This window comes from Schistocerca cancellata, chromosome 3 (assembly GCF_023864275.1).
Source record: "Schistocerca cancellata isolate TAMUIC-IGC-003103 chromosome 3, iqSchCanc2.1, whole genome shotgun sequence".
Classification (NCBI taxonomy): domain Eukaryota; kingdom Metazoa; phylum Arthropoda; class Insecta; order Orthoptera; family Acrididae; genus Schistocerca; species Schistocerca cancellata.
In genome coordinates, this window is record NC_064628.1 from 535,815,359 (window position 1) to 535,832,784 (window position 17,426).

Below are 17,426 nucleotides of genomic sequence, written 5' to 3' on the forward strand. Positions count from 1 at the left end.
AGGCATAATACGGCGCTGCGGTCGGCAACGCCTATATAAGATATGTCTGGCGCAGTTGTCAGATCATTACTGCTGCTACAACGGCATTACGGCTGCTGCAAGATTTAAGTGAGTTTGAACCTGATGTTATAGTCGGCGCACGAACGATGGGACGCAGGATCTCCTAGGTAGCGATGAAGTGGGCATTTGCCTGTACGACCATCACACGAGTGTACCGTTAATATCAGGAATCCGCTAAAAAATCAGTCTCCGACATCACTGCGGCCGGAAAAAGATCTTGCAAGAACGGAACCAACGACGACTGAAGAGAATCGTTCAACGTCACACAAGTACAACCCTTCCGCAAATTCCTACAGATTTCAGTGCTGGGTCATCAACAAGTGTCAGCGTGCGAACCATTCAACGAAACATCATCGATATGGGCGTTCGGAGCCAAAGTTCCACTTGTGTACCATTGATGGCGCCACAACACAAAGCTTTACGCCTCGCCTGGGCCCTTCAACACCGACATTGGACTGTTGATGATTGTAAACATGTTGCCTGGTCGGACGAGTCTCGTTTCAGATTTATCTTACGGATGGACTTGTGCGGGTATGGAGACAACCTCATGAATCCATAGACCCTGCATGTCAGCAGGGGTTGTTCAAGCTGGTGGAAGTTATTTAATGTTCTGGAGCGTGTGCAGTTGGAGTGATATGGACCCTTGATACGACTGTGACATGTGACGCGTACGTAAGCATCCTGTCTGATCATGTCCATCCATTCATGCCCATTGTGCATTCTGATGGGCAACTCCAGCAGGATAATGCGACACCAAACACATCCAGAATTGCTCAGAGTGGCTCCAGGATAACTCTTCTGGGTTTAAACACTTCCGCTGGAGTTTGAACACTTCCGCTGGCCACCAAACTCCACAGACATGAACATTACTGACCATATCTGGGATGCCTAGCAACGTGCTGTTCAGAAGAGATCTCCACCCCCTCGTACTCTTACGGATTTATGGGCACCTCTACAGAACTCATGGTGTCAGTTCCCTCCAGCACTTCTTCAGACATTAGTTGACTCCATGCCACGTCGTGTTGTGGCACTTCTGTTTGCTCGCGTGGGCCTCACACGATATTACGCAGGTGTACCAGATTCTTTAGCTCTTCAGTGTAATTAAACTTACGCAGTCTAAGATGGCCCCCATGAAAAACGAGTGACCGTAGGACAATAAAGCTTTGTGCAAACATTTGTAAGGACACACGGAACAGAAATAACGAATAAACCATGGAAAGATACATTTTAAATTCCGCATTGAAGGGTAACATTTGTTAATTGCTTACCACTTTTACCTTTTGCATCCATGACAGCCTGGAATTGCACTAGAGGTTGCTCTACTGCTGCCAAAAACATTTCAGGTTGGATGTTGGCTACCTACCTCGCTATGGTCATTTTCAGCCCCTGATGTGTGTTAGTTTCCCGTTGCTAAAACCTATTCTTCAGGTAACCCCTCGGTCAGAAACGATACGGGTTTAAATCTGGTGATTTAGGTGGACACGCTTTCTGGAACGATCGGCTCATGATTCGGTTATCTACAGCTGCGATACGCAATAACCGAATCACCTCACGAGGAATGCGTCAGTGCTAGTGAAAACAGCGGTACTATTGCTGTTGTTTTGATAAAACAGCTTTACGAATGACACCGTGTTCACCTTGTCAGTAACCCTGTTGACTGCCTGCAACTGTAATGCAGGCGGACGCTTGTGTTTCAACCCTACGACGCCATACCAGTACTTGCGCCAAACAGCAAGTCACAGCACAAACAATACTAAGAACGCAAAATCGTGCAGCGCACACTCTGATCATAATTACTGTAAAGTTCAATACCCATCGGTAAATTATTCTGTCTTCACTGGTTCAGTTAGCGAAAATTTTATCATAAGCTCCGTAGATTAAATAAAATATGTCCATGCACCGACTACCGATAACCGTCGGCATGTTGCCACCTGTATCCTGTCATTATATGTACCACAGTCATCTGATGGCGAACATCAGTTTCGGTTGGTACCCTCCACGGCCAGTTTGGGTTTGGTATGTATTTCAAACAAAAAATATAGCAACGTGCAGGTACGTCACGCGTATGTGATTGGAGCAGACATGGACGTGGGATCACCCTAGCGAAGACATGGGCTGTAAATGGGGAAATCCACTGAAATAAGCTACTTTTCAAAGGGCAGATTATTATTATGCAGAGCCTTTGAACGGGTATCTCGAAAACGGTGAAGGTGGCCGAGTGTTCACGTGCTACTGTCGTGAGCATCTACAGAAAGAGGTAGAAGAACAGTGAAAATACCACCAAGCGCTAAATGCTTTGACGTCCACGACTATAACGTGGGGTTCGGAGTCTTGTCTGCTATGTAAAGTAGGATAGATGGTGATTCGAGCATCTCTCTCGAAGGACCACAATGCTGGTGCACACACTGTTCATCTTGGATTTTTGAACATGGAACTCCGCAGTAGATCATCCCTACGTGTTCACATATTGTCCCAAAGACATCGTCAGTTACGCTTGTAGTGGGCACGGAACCATCGGGATTCGACCGTCTATCAATGGAAACGTATCGGCTCTTCGAGTGAATCACATTTTTGCTACACTATGTCGATGGTCGTCTCCACAAACGCCGTCATCGAGGCGAACGGCGGCTCGAAACGTGCAGCGCGTCGCGGACGCGGGCTAGTGGGAATAGTACGAGTATTACGCTCCGGGAGACATTCTCCTGTGCTTGCGTGGGACCTGTGCTAGTAATCACAGACAAGCTGACAGCTGCGAACCACCTGCGTCGATTTATGCTTGATGTCATCCCAAAAGGCAATACTATCTTTTAGCAGTATAATTGTCCGTGTCTCGGAACCAGAACCGTGCTACAGTGGTTTGAGGAGTCTTATACTGAACTCACGTTGCTGTCTCTGCAACCAAATTCGTCTGAGTAAGTCCTATGGAACCCATCTGGGTCGCTTTCGACCGCCATCACTGCGTATGCAAATCAACGGCCCGTTATTTACGCGAATTATATGACCTGTGTGTAGACATCTAATGCCACATAACTCCACAAATCTACCAACAAACTCTCGGATCCCTAATACGCAGAATCAGAGTTGCATCTCATTCCATAGACAAATAAACAAGATATCAAGCAGCTGGTCATAACGTTTTGGCTCATCAGTGCAGATGTGACTGGATTCCCAGATACATCTAATGATAGAATGGTTATTCTGTAATGAATCGGAATGTGGAAGATTCACCTCACTGTATCAGAGAACTGAGTGACACCTCCAGCTTCAAAAAGCATTTAACTGCACACCTACTTAACAACAAATGTCCGCCTTGTCCTGTACGCATCTCTTACGTCATAACAACTATGTATCCTTATTTACTAGCAGCTGTTCCTCGTTTCACAAATCCGCTAAGCTCCTAGCTGGATCAGTCTAACAAAATTTCCTTCTCTCAGATCGCTCGGTCTCGTGTCCATATCGATAAATACGTGTTTTATCTGTTTTTTAAATTATTGATATTATTATTGACAATACCACTAGTATTAACGCTGTTAGTTCTCAGTAAGTGCTCTTATTCATATTATCATCATATACATTCAAATCTTCTTCACATAATTTTCAATTCCGTTACTACTTATTTAACAGTATTTGGTGACACTAAACATATTATTTTAACTAACAAAAACCAGAACATGATGTTGTAAAAAGTACTGTAGATGTAAAACTCTTGGCCGATTAAGTGAGATCTCAAGATCCTAATCTCATCACGTTAAATAATCAAATAAAAAATAAATATATCCTAGCGATGTTAATGCTGTGTTGTATTTCCTCTGTTTCCCCCTCGTACACCATTAACCTCAGGTCAAGTTACTGAATAAAGACGATGACCATGATATGGAAGTGGTCATAGATGTTTATATCACCTTCTGCTAACATCGTTGCACCTTTCATTATTTAAACCATTATTTCTTTTGTGGGTGAAAATATTCAGTGAATTTTGTGTGTGTGCTGTTATTCTGTCCTGCTCTTACAAAACTACTCGAGCTTTAGTTTGTACGTCTAGGAATGCATAAATTCCAATAACAGATTTACGGAGAAGTTGACAATTAATATCTTAAGGTATTTTGGAGTCCTTAATTGCATTACAGTTTACTTAACAAGAACACCGTATTTTCATCTTCTTCAGCATATGCTTACATTAACTTAGTGCACGGTGAATGCACAACATTATTATAAACTGTGTATCTCGTTGCTTCATGTGACGTCTATTTTTCTTCTCAGAGTTGCGTGCTGGCATTCCGACTTCTGCCTTGGCGGCGCAGTCCGACCTTCGATTATTACTCGTTAGCAGCTAGGTGCAACCCCCATACGATATTGCTGATTTAATTTTGCTCCGTTTTCTCAATATCAGTTCTCGTGAATGCCGTGGAACGTCCTTCTGACATACTTCTCCAGCTCAGCCACTACTACATCTCTAATAAACACGAATACATCATGAAACTACAACCTATGTTTCCCGAATGTGTTACAACCTGTTCCTTTTCTGTGAACGCTAATAACAAATAATGGTAAGATAAAAATATGTTTAATACAAACAAAGCTAATACATTAATATACTAAAGAAGTAAAGTAGTTGCTGTGGTCGCGAGAGATAGGACTTCTCTCCAAGACGAATTGGATAATTCTGCGTGTCATGTGACTATAATTCCATTGAAATGAAATGGTATGATGCGTAATGCATGCAATATACTTGGTGAATTGCCTGCCTCTCGACCACTCCTTAAAACTTATTACTTTCCGAAATACGCATTTTTTTCATTTTCTGGCTGAGTTTAACAAGGAAGGTTAACAAATGATGATGAACGATGACGCATGAAGTAAGGAAGTCTTATGATTGGTGGCGAAAGGAACTTTGTGGCAATTTCTTTTGAAAGTGGGAAATAACTTGGTGGGACTTATATATTCAGGCTAGTTACGCACCATGAAAAACAGAAGAGTGGAAGATCTCAAAATCACGAAACAGAATGTCGAGGGGAAGGGAGGGGAGGTGAAGGGAGGGGGAGGGGACAGAGGGGGAGAATGAATCAAGTAAGTTATTGAGGATGTCAAGTATCAGAGACACACAAAAATGTACGGTAGAGAGTGATTATTGACTTGAAGAAAGAGGTGAAATAATACATCTACGACCTTGTTATCTGATCTATGTACAACTTATGCTGGTACTACTAACCTGCATTTTAAGACATGTAAACAGAACGATGACTGTTACCGAGCAAGTGTGTAACCCGAGACTGCAAGAGGATCCAATTAATTTTTCTTGCTGGCGGGAATGCCTCGTTTAATTACTGAGCCATTTAAACCCGTTTAACATGCAAGTCGTTATTCACTCCTCATGTGTAATGCATACACCGACTATTATGAGCGCCTCTTGCGTTTATAATAGTATACACGGCGCATTCAAGACGAAACCACACGAAAAAGGTTCCCACGTAATACGTCCTTGGTTTAAAGTGGTGTAGACCTTCTACAGTGCCTGCCAATCACACTCTCTGCTGGCTGCCCAGACATTAGTCTACATGTTTAAGTCTAAGTAGGATTCGTTTTTATTTCTTCAAATTTTATTACATTTATAAAAACTGACGAAAATATCTGAAATGAAACTAGCCTTCTCAGATAGAAAAATACTGTTTGATTTCTCTGAATAAGAGGTAGCCTTGAGTGTGGAAAAGCTGGTAGTCAACTGTGCTAGAGAACATTGTTACCGGAATAATACTTCATAATTTACAGTTACTCACTTGGGGACTATATGCAAGCCTACGTTCCGTCTGAAAACTGGAAAGGAGGACATGTAAGATATCAAACATGGAGAAGAAAAAGTAAATCAGATAAAATTATTACTGCATTTCTGTCACATTCCTTGGAAGCTTTCCTCGGTGTAAACAATAATGAGACCGTAGCAAGTTAAGGTTAATTCTATCACTTGACTGTTTCTCTGCTAGCCTTTATTAAGACACCATAGTGATAAAATGGACTGATATTTGTGATTCTTCGATTGTTGAGTCGCCTGTAGCCTATCTCCCACGAGGTGTGAAGGCAGTATTAACGCGAGTATAGGGTGTCCTGTACTCGTAAGCAGTGCTACATTTATAGTGACTGGTTGTTCCTGTTGTTGCTGTTGTTGTTGTTAAGGCCATCAGTCTGAAGAATAGTATGATGCAGCTCTCCACGCTGGTGTGTCCTATGCAAGCCTCGTCATCTGCGAATAGCTACTGCAGTCTACGTCCATTTGAACCTGTTTACTGTAATGATGCTTAAATCTCTCTCTGCAATTTCTACTCACCACACTTCCCTCCATTACTAAATTGACTAATCCTTTATACTATAGAATGTGTCAAGTCAACCGATCCGCCCATTTAGTAAAATTGAGCCATACGTTTCTTATCTCTCCAATTTGATTTTGTTCCTCCTCATTAACTATTCATCTACCCATATAATCTCCAGCATTTTTTAATAAACTACAACTCAAAAGCGTCTGTTCTCTTCTTGACTGAAGCGCTTATCGTCATCGTTTCATTTCCATACGAGACTACACTCCAGACATATCTTCATAAAAACTTCCTATCACTTCATTTTGTATTACATGTTAACAAAGTCCTTTTTATCTTAAATGTTTTTCTTGTTATGGCCCGTCTGCGTTATATATCCTCTCTATTTTGGCCTTCATTAATTATTTTCCTGCACAACTAATAATCACTAATTTTATGTCTCGTTTCCTTACCTGATTGCATTAGCATGGCCTGATTCAATTCGAGTTCATTTCATTACCACTGTTTTACTTTTGTTGAAATTCATCATTAAATTTCTTTTGAAAACACTATCGATTCCGTTCAACTGTTCTTCCAAGTCCTTTGCCGCCTGTGACAAAATTACAATGCCGTCGGCAAATCTCAAAGTTTTACTTGATTTTCTTCACTGCTTGCCCAATGTACAGATTGAATAACGCGGGGGATGCGCTCCATCCCTGTCTCATTTCCTTCTCAACCACTGCTTCACTTACTCGTCCTCCGACTCTTATAACAGCAGTCTGGTTTCTGTACAAGTTGTAGATAATTTTTCGCTCGCTGTATTCTACTCTCACTATCTTCAAAATTTCAAAGAATGTAGTCCTGTCAATACTGTCTAAAGCTTTCTCTAAATCATAACATGCTGCAAACGAAGGCATCTTTCGCGATAAAAGCCTCTCGGAGTGGCCGTGTGGTTAGAGGCACCATGTCACGAATTGCGCGGCCCCTCCCGCCGGAGGTTCGAGCCCTCCCTCGGGCATGGGTGTGTGTGTTGTCCTTAACGTAAGTTAGTTTAAGTGGGGTGTAAGTCTAGGGACCGATGACCTCAGCAGTCTGGTCCCTTACGAATTCACACACACATTTGAACATTTTTTATGATAAAACGTAGGGTCAGTATTGCCTCACATCTTTCTCCGGTATCCAGAATGATCTTCCTTAAAGTCGCTGCTACCATTTTTTCTGTTCTTCTGTAAATAATTCGTGCTAATATTTTGCAGCGATAACTTATTAAACTGATGGCTCGCTAATATACTTACCTGTCAGTACTCACATTGATTGGAGATGGGATTATTACATTCTTTTTCACGTCTGAAGGTATTTTCCCTGGCTGACATATCTTACACATGAATTTCAATTATACTGAAGGAATGTCGTCTACTACAGGTGCATTGTTTTCACTTACATGTCTGATAGGGTCGTTCTAACAGATGCGACTGACAAGCATATGGCCTTAAAAACTAGATTCTTATTTGTTTCTTTTCTATATTTAACTGGATGAGTTATCTGTTGAGAAGTTTGGCAGCTATGCAGCTCTGTATACTTTCGTAATAAGTTATTTAATATTTATCCTAAGATATAGTTACGTAATTGAATTATTATTTTTACGTTATTTGCATAGATATCCATTAAAAGCATATTAATGTGCGGTTTCCGACGTAAATTTTTGCCTTAAAAAACAATTAGTATTCATGGAGCTATTTAAGTAATGATAAAGTTTATTGCTAAATATTTTCTAACTCTTTACTGCCTATGCCTTGTTACTAAATTGCGCTATCTAAAACATGGATTACAATGCCAGTGTTCAAACTCTGACTTACCTTTAGACTGTTTGTCCTATAATTCAGTATTAAATCCAGTTTTCAACGATTCTGTAGGATTAGGACACTGGAAGAAAAGATGATCTACGAAACGTCTGTGAACCTGCTGCCCAAAGAAGTGGGGTAGTGTGTGCGTTGCGCTGGGATGATGCACTGGCTACACAGCTGCTCTCAGTTAACACGGTTTTAGTATGTCAAAAGTATGTTTCACTTGATAAAAATGACAACATTTTTGTAACGAGCGAGGACTTGATTCGCGACATTGTAACAACAATTGTCATGAAAATTTTGGATATGATTGTATTGTAGTAACTAGCCCATTTCCATAGACAAGCGGTTGTCCTGGCTGATTGGCCCACTGATAGTCGCAAAGACACCCAACAATTTTTCTACCTTCTGAAGAACGGGACGGATCCACACAGTTTAGTAAATTATATGAAATGCAAGCAGGGACAACAATCCTGGACCTTAGTGCAAAGGTTTAGTTAGTAAGCTACACCAAGCAAAGAGGAAGGGAGGAAGGATCGAAGGTTTGGAGTTTAAAGTCTCTGCCATATTAGCGTCATTAGAGACGGAATACTAATTAAATTGACATGGATGAAGAGGGAAATGTTGACTGACTTGTTCAATTAAACATTCCTGGCATTCGCTGTTCAGCGTAATATGGAAACATTGGAAAAACTAATTGGGTTGGCAGAACGAGCACAATTGATGCTGTTCGCGTTGAAATCTCCATAAATGACTGGTTGCTCCTGGCAAGTGTAGCTTGATATGGGAACGACACAAACTCAGCGGGGACATGGACACTATGTTGCTGCTCTTGTTGGCAGGCTGCATAGGTTTTCTGTAGTCGTTCAGGAGGTTTGAAGATGGCTAGGTTCTCAATAAGCGAGTAATAGATGTGCGTGGAAGGGGGTAAGTGGATGCAACGTGAGAGGTGGGTAGCATTATAAACAATTGGTTGAAAGTGACAGTGTTCTGGAGAAGTAGAAATCCAAGTTGCAGTAGCAGATGTAACGAACATGGGTCAGATAACGCTTTACATGTTTTAATAAAGATGGAAGGGTGTAATCGCCATATTCTGTTTGTACTTCTTGTCTGTTGCAAGCATTTTATACGACAGTTAATAAGTAGAGGTTTTATATTAATTTGCTGCCGAAAATTAGTTCCAAATATTTCAGTGAACTAGATGAGAAGATCTAGGACTGTAAAATGGAAGTCAGGAAGTTTGAATCGCCGGCCGGTGTGGCCGAGTGGTTGTAGGCGCTTCAGTCTGGAACCGCGTGACCGCTACGGTCGCAGGTTTGAATCCTGCCTCGGGCATGTACGTGTGTGATGTCCTTACGTTAGTTGGGTTTAAGTACTTCTAAGTTCTAGGGGACTGATGACCTCAGATGCTAAGTCCCATAGTGCTCAGAGCCATTTGAACCATTTTTTGAAGGTTGAATCATCCTATTGTTTTTACTTATGTTGCCATCTGGTCGTCATCAAGCAGCTTAACATGTAAAGTATCGGAAAGAATATTAAGTTGCTTAAAAGGCGACGTTGGAAATAAATGTGTTCGGATCAGCGAAAGGTCAAGTTTGAAATGTCCAGCCTCCGGTCTGCACTAATCAGCAAAGGGCTGTAGTAACGCCGCAGGCAGGTATAGGCAGCCCAGCCCTGCACGCACTGTCAGGACGTCTGCGAAGCTCTGCCGGCGTCTGGCGGTGTGCAGTGCTGCCACACCGCGGTGGCGCGATAAACCACGTCCACTGGTCCTGCCTTCAGGGAGGATGATGCTGCCTACTGCTGCCGTCGCCGCCGCCACACGTCGGTACTGGCTCGAAAGCAGATTCGGAAGCCGGGTGCAGTGGCTGTTCCAAATATAGCTTTTATTACTACCTACGTGATATATTACTCTTGCAGCAGACGTTGTTTCTAAATATCTCAGTCGTTGGTTTTCGTCACGAAAACGAAGAGAAGTGAACGTAAAACACATTCTCTCTCGAAGTTCACTATGATCAGCATTATCCTTAATTTATGAGTATGAGTGTATGTTACTGTGTACTGTTTGAATATATATCTATGCACCATGTGCGTCAAGTAAATGAAATAGTTTTTAAGTTTCACCTGCCACAGCTGCCCAAGACTGATTTCTAAGTGTTCACAGTCCATCAGAATTACTGTTCAACCTGTGCTCTGGAACTGTAAAATTCAGTTGTAGTAAAAAATATACATGTATCACACGTTACTTTTTAGGGTAGATTTCTAAAAATAAATTGTAAATATTCTCAGCCAACGCTACCGGTAAAAATTGGGTTACTGTTATAGCATATAAGTTCAAAATATCTCTGCGTTAGGACGTCAAGAGTCAGATTGTATCTTGAGAACAGAGCAACACCTCAAGAACTGAACTGTACTCAAGAACTGAACAGTACCTTAAAAATCTAATTGTATCTGTGTGAATTGAATAAACGAAAAAATTCGTTATCGTAAGTCTTTTTTCACAAATCCCAACACTCACAAATGTATGTAAGGGTCCTGCATGACACAAACCACATTAGTTTTTCTGAAGATAAGTGCTATTAAGGAGACAAGTTAAAGATGTAATTTAGCAAAATATGCACAATGGTTTTATGAGATTACGCGTACAGCACAGCACAAATACTGACCTTTCGACTTATCTTAGAGGAAAGACTAAAGAAAGGCAAACCTACGCTTCTAGCATTTGTAGACTTAGAGAAAGCTTTTGACAATGTTGACTGGAATACTCTCTTTCAAATTCTAAAGGTGGCAGGGGTAAAATACAGGGAGCGAAAGGCTATTTACAATTTGTATAGAAACCAGATGGCAGTTATAAGAGTCGAGGGACATGAAAGGGAAGCAGTGGTTGGGAAGGGAGTGAGACAGGGTTGTAGCCTCTCCCCGATGTTATTCTATCTATATATTGAGCAAGTAGTAAAGGAAACAAAAGAAAAAATGTGGAGTAGGTATTAAAATCTATGGAGAAGAAATAAAAACTTCGAGGTTCGCCGATGACATTGTAATTCTGTCAGACAGCAAAGGACTTGGAAGAGCAGTTGAACGGAATTGACAGTGTCTTGAAAGGAGGATATAAGATGAACATCAACAAAAGCAAAACGAGAATCATGGAATGTAGTCGAATTAAGTCGGGTGATGCTGAGGGAATTAGATTAGGAAGTGAGACACTTAAAGTAGTAAAGGAGTTTTGCTGTTTGGGTAGCAAAGTAACTGATGATGGTCTAAGTAGAGAGGATATAAAATGTAGACTGGCAATGACAAGTAAAGCGTTTCTGAAGAAGAGAAATTTGTTAACATCGAGTATAGATTTAAGTGTCAGGAAGTCGTTTCTGAAAGTATTTGTGTGGAGTGTAGCAATGTATGGAAGTGAAACATGGACGATAAATAGTTTGGACAAGAATTGAAGCTTTCGAAATGTGGTGCTTCAGAAGAATGCTGAAGATTAGATGGGTAGATGACATAACTAATGAGGAGGTATTGAATAGAATGGGGGAGAAGAGGAGTTTGTGGCACAACTTGAAGAAGGGACCGGTTGGTAGGACATGTTCTGAGGCATCAAGGGATCACAAATTTAGCATTGGAGGGCAGCGTGGGGGGTAAAAATTGTAGAGGGAGACCAAGAGATGAATACACTAAGCAGATTCAGAAGAATGTACGTTGCAGTAAGTAGTGGGAGATGAAGAAGCTGGCACAGGATGGAGTAGCATGGAGAGCTGCATCAAACCAGTCTCAGGACTGAAGACCACAACAACAACAACAACAACACAAATTGGCTTATGGGAGCAGGAGGCACGTAACCTTGTCCACTGCCAATGTCCACATGTATAAAATTACTTCTCGTGATTGAACAAAACCACAGACATAGCATCTTGGTAAAACTATATACTATCTAGGTGGGAACAGAGTGAAAACAGTAAAAATAGGTACACACACACTGTGAAGTAAAAATTCATTTATCTCTCATGCTACTTAAAAGTAATTTTACATTTTCATAAGCAGACACAGCATCTCTATTTTCAAATATCTACCTCTTGAACCGATGGAGAGTCAGACACTCATAGAGTTCCAGGTCTTGAATAGCAGAAAGTTTGAAGATTCGACGCATCCATATGATCTTCCGCTTCTCCTTCGAGCAGATGATAGTATCCGTGTGGCTGTATAATCGAAGTGACGTCACCATATCTTTATAAGGTACGCCAGGATCATCCCAGTGAATTGCATGGTAGAAATGTATTAACCACTTAGCACTCTTCCGTGTTTTATCGCATTTCACATCCTTGAAATACCTTGGTGATGTAGTGTTTGCTGAGAATGTCTCTATTATTTTGGAATCTTCTGCGTACACTACTAATGCAACATTTTTAATTATAAGCTATCTTTGCGCATCATCATTGAAACCCTGACCATTTGCAATGATCTTCACACGCTGAGATACCATTATGGAACGCTCTGGATATGGCGCAAGAACTGTTCATTTGCACAACTCGTTGCATATTACCGGTGGGCGACAGTAGTTAATAACATGGTCATGTAGAACTATAGCATACACTGCAGTGTGTTCCAGGAAATTTGCTGAAGATTCAAATTCAATTCATACATCTGTAGACCCAGATTTAACTGTTCTGTTTAGAGCAGTCTGTTACGATGATAGGCGCCAGCTCCTTGAATTTCCATGGACAGAATAGACATCCTTCCTCTTTTAGTATGAAGCGTGGAACCTCGCATACAAGTCATACACTTGATAGTATACATTTACATCCCACAGCATACGGGTAGAACTCGGAGTTCAGCTAGACTCTTTCATTAGTTAACTAGCAATTATCTAATTTGGTTGAATCATTTGCTACATTCCCTCTTCTACTGGTCTGAAACCCAAGTATGGTGAACGTGGGCGTCTCCGGCTGAGCGGAGGTTTCAATAGACAACGTTTCTCTGCTTGCAGTCGGTAGCACTGTGTACTCGAAAACCAACCATGAACGGAAATATAACGGTAGAAATACATCGTCATTCAGAACTTTTAAAAACTTCAAACGCTGTTCATCCGATACTATGATCTGTGGCATTTTCCATATTATTTTACTGATGTGGTCTCGTTCTCCTCTTGAGCTCCTTGAATGCATGAATTGGTATCCGTTGCACTCTGTGCCAGAATAAGTTCCTGTTTAGCATTCAGAACAATTCGCTGCATGTCCTCAAAGTATCCCATAAGTAATTTTGAAGATGTACATACAATAAATCTCTTGTACTCTTCCATTGTTCTATCCACTGGATCGTCAATGAATCATCCAGCATTTTCTAAATCGTTCAAATCCGAGGGAGAAGCGGAGACATACGTATTAAGATAATTCTTCAAAACCCGCTCTTTTGTCAAACCCAGTAGCCGTCCTATTGATCCTTTCTGGTCGAAGTCAATCGTTGCACTCGTTGTCTTTATTTGAGTTTCAAGTGTTTTGATGTTTGCACGTAGCGTAATCCGTTTTCCAGCCCGTTTCAAAACTTCGTCTGGATCGTCAATATCGTATGCTCCAGGTTCTATTTTCACCAATTATTTTCCATCGTTCATTTCCAGGTGAAGTTCATTGTTAACCTCTTTGATGTTGGGAATGTTACTGGAAGTCTCCAGCCCAATATGTACAATACTTCACTCCCTCTTTCATAAATCAATCGGTGGGAAATAGTACGCGCGTAATACTGCAATCGTTCTTTTAAAGTCAGAGTATACGACATCGCATCTGAACGTCGTCTGACGGGGAACCCTTAATGCACCTCGTTATATTTATGTTTCCTCGTAAACGTTAGGAGGAAAATGATGCACAGATGCCCGCAGAGGTAGGAATTAAGTCTTGGTAGCAACAAAACTTGTAGAACACACGTCTTCTGTAGGCGAAGTATAATTGTAAATCTTCTGGCGACTGCAAGTCGCACATGCCACCCAGTGGGTTCCTGGTCCTCCAGCAACATCTAAATTTGCATTTCCACATTCTCCGGATTTCCACATAGTCTTCGATAGTGTATCTCGCATAAAGACACCACGGAATCTACATCCACATACCTACATCTACATATATACTCCGCTAGCCACCAATAGGTGTGTGGCGGAAGGCAATATTCGCGCCAAAGTCATATTTCCACCCCTCTGTTCCACTCGCGAATCGCGCAAGGGAAAAACGACTGTCTGAACGCCTCAGTACGAGCTCTAATTTCCCTTATCTTTGAATGGTGATCATTGCGCGATTTGAAAGTTGGTGGTAATAGTATATGCTCTACGTCCTCGGCAAGGATCGGATTTTGGAATTCAGTGAGCAGCCCCTTCCGTTTAGTGCGTCGTCTACCTGCAAGTGTGTCCAACTTCAGACTTTCTATGAGATTTGTAACGGTCTCGCGATGGCTGAATGTACCAGTCAACGAATCTTGCCGCTCTTCTGTGGGCCTTCTCAATCTCTTGAATCAGACCCAACTGGTCAGGGTCCCATACAGACGAACAATAGTCTAAGACTCTACGAACTAACGTATTGTAAGCAATTTCCTTTGCTGAAGGAGTGCATCGCTTCAGGATTCTACTAATAAACCGCAATCTAGAGTTCACCTTACCAGTTTCTTGTGTAATCTGATCGTTTCATTTGAGATCATTTCGAATAGTCACACCCAGATACATGACGCATGTTGCCGCTTCCAAAGACTGGGCATTTGTTTTTTACTCGTACATTAATGGGGATTTTGGCTTTGTTATACGCAGTAGGTTACACTTACTAATATTGAGAGATAACTGCCAGTCATTAAACCACGCAGTTATTTTCTGCAAATCGTCATTGATTTATTAACAGCTATGATACTACTTTCCTGTAGACTACAGCATCGTCGTCAAACAGACTATTGCCGCTGTGAATACCATAAACCAGATCATTTACGTAAATCGTAAAAAGCAGTGGACCTACTACACTGCCCTGGGACACACCTGACGTTATGCTTGTTTCTGTTGAAGTCTGCCCTTTCAGGACGACGTACTGCTCTCCGTCTGTTAGAAAACTTTCTGTCCAACCGCATATGTCATCGGATAGACCGTAAGCGCTCACGTTTTGAAGCAACCGACAGTGCGGAATTGAGTCGAACACCTTTCGAAAGTCGAGGAATATGGCATCAACCTGGGAGCCGGTATCTAGAGCCTGTTGTATATCATGCACAAAGAGGGCCAGCTGTGTCTCGCATGACCTCTGTTTCCTAAAACCGTGCTGGTTTCTGCAGATGAGCCCCTCAGGGTCTAGAAAGGTCATTATGTCTGAACACAAAATATGGTCCATGATTCTACAACAAATCGATCTCAGTGAAATTATGTGCATCCGATTTTCTACCCTCTTCGTAGATTGCTATGACCTGGGCCTTCTTCGAGTCCAGTGGAACTTTCCGCTGTTCCAATGATCTCTGACAGATGATGGATAACAATGGTGCTATATTTGTAGCGTAGTCAACATAAAATCGTAGGGCCAGATGTCTTCCTGACGTCTAAAGATCTCAATCCCAGATACACTAAACACTATATCAGCCATCCTTTCGTTTGTTCGATAATTGAAAGGGGGAATGGTGCTGTAGTCCTCTACCGTAAACGAGTTTCTCTAAGCTAGGTTTAGAATTTCGGCCTTCTGTTTATCATCATTCGTTACATTACCGGTACTGTCAGCAAGAGCAGGTATTGAATTATTTGTAGCGTTCATAGATTTCACGTACGACCAAAATTTTTTGGGGTTACTTTTAGAATCTGTAGATGAAATATTGCTTTCAAATTCGTTAAAAGAATCCCTCACTGACCTTCTGACAGTTGCTTTCATTTCGCATAATTTCTGTTTGTCAGCAGGGCAGTGACTACGTTTAAAACGACTGCTTTCTCGGCAACTTCCTAATATGTTTCTTGAATCATGGTGGATCGTTTCCGTCCCTTATATTTTTGCTAGGCACATATTTCTCTAGCACGTGGTGAGCAATACCTTTAAATTCCGACCAAAGATGCTCAATATCTTTGTGTCCCGCGGTGAATGCTTGAAGCTGACTATGAAGATATTTATTAATGACAGTTTTATTTGCTTTCCCAAACAAGAAAACTCTACGCTGCTTCTTTGTTTTTTTAAACTTCCACTGACATATTAGCCACAATGACATTATGGTGGTTAATATTCTAGATTAACTTCCTCAAAAAGATCAGGTTTCTTTGTCGCCAAGATATCTGATATGATATGTTCCCATCTCGAGTTGGTTTTCTAACCAATTGCTCAAGATTGTATGTAGAGAGCGTTACTAGAATAACTTCACACGAGTCTTTACTTCTGCCGCCTGTGATAAACGTGTAATTTTCCCACTCAATGGACGCCAGATTAAAATCTCCACCTATAATTAATGGATAATTTTTATAATTTGGATATTTATTTCCTATGTACTCAAGACTTTCCCTGAGACGTTCTGCGACGTTTGTTGCGGACGCTGGTGGTCTATAAGAACATCCTAATACAATGGTCACTACTTGCCTGATTGACAGCTCTATCCAGACTATTTCACAGTCCGATCCAATATCGATCTCAACTGCGTTTAAACAGCTTCTAACTGCAATGAACACACCAGCTCCCGTAGCATTGGTCCTATCCTTCCTAAACATTGTACGAGTGCAAACTTTCACTGCTATTTATGTCTAGTTTCAACCAGCTTCCGGTACCTAATGCAATATTGGCATTACTACTGTTTATTTCGGAGAGTAACTCGGGGCTCTAGCTACAGACACTTCGACAATTTACTAACATGAGATTTAGCGTATTTAAATCCTCTGGAACACCCATTTAGGTGAACTAACAATTTTTACAGTTGGCACAGCCACATCAGTGTCACAAACTGGTAACTTTTCAGGCCAACGGTTTGTTTCCCGTGGGGAGGAACGAATATGAAAAAAAAGCCCATGTGCACGCCACAAGTACTGTGCTTCCATGTAGCTGCTTCCTGTGTGTAATGCACCCGTGATCTGTCGAGGGGCGTCTTACAGCCTTCCACCCCATAGCGTAGGTCGAGAACTCTACAACCATTTTCATCTCGGAGTCGACGTACCCTCTGGTTTAGATTCTCCACTTGACTCCAAACCAGAGGACCCAGTCCACCCTGGGTACGATGCTGCAGATCGTCAACTTGGCTTCCACTCCTCGAGAGATGGAGGCTGCCTTCGCCAATT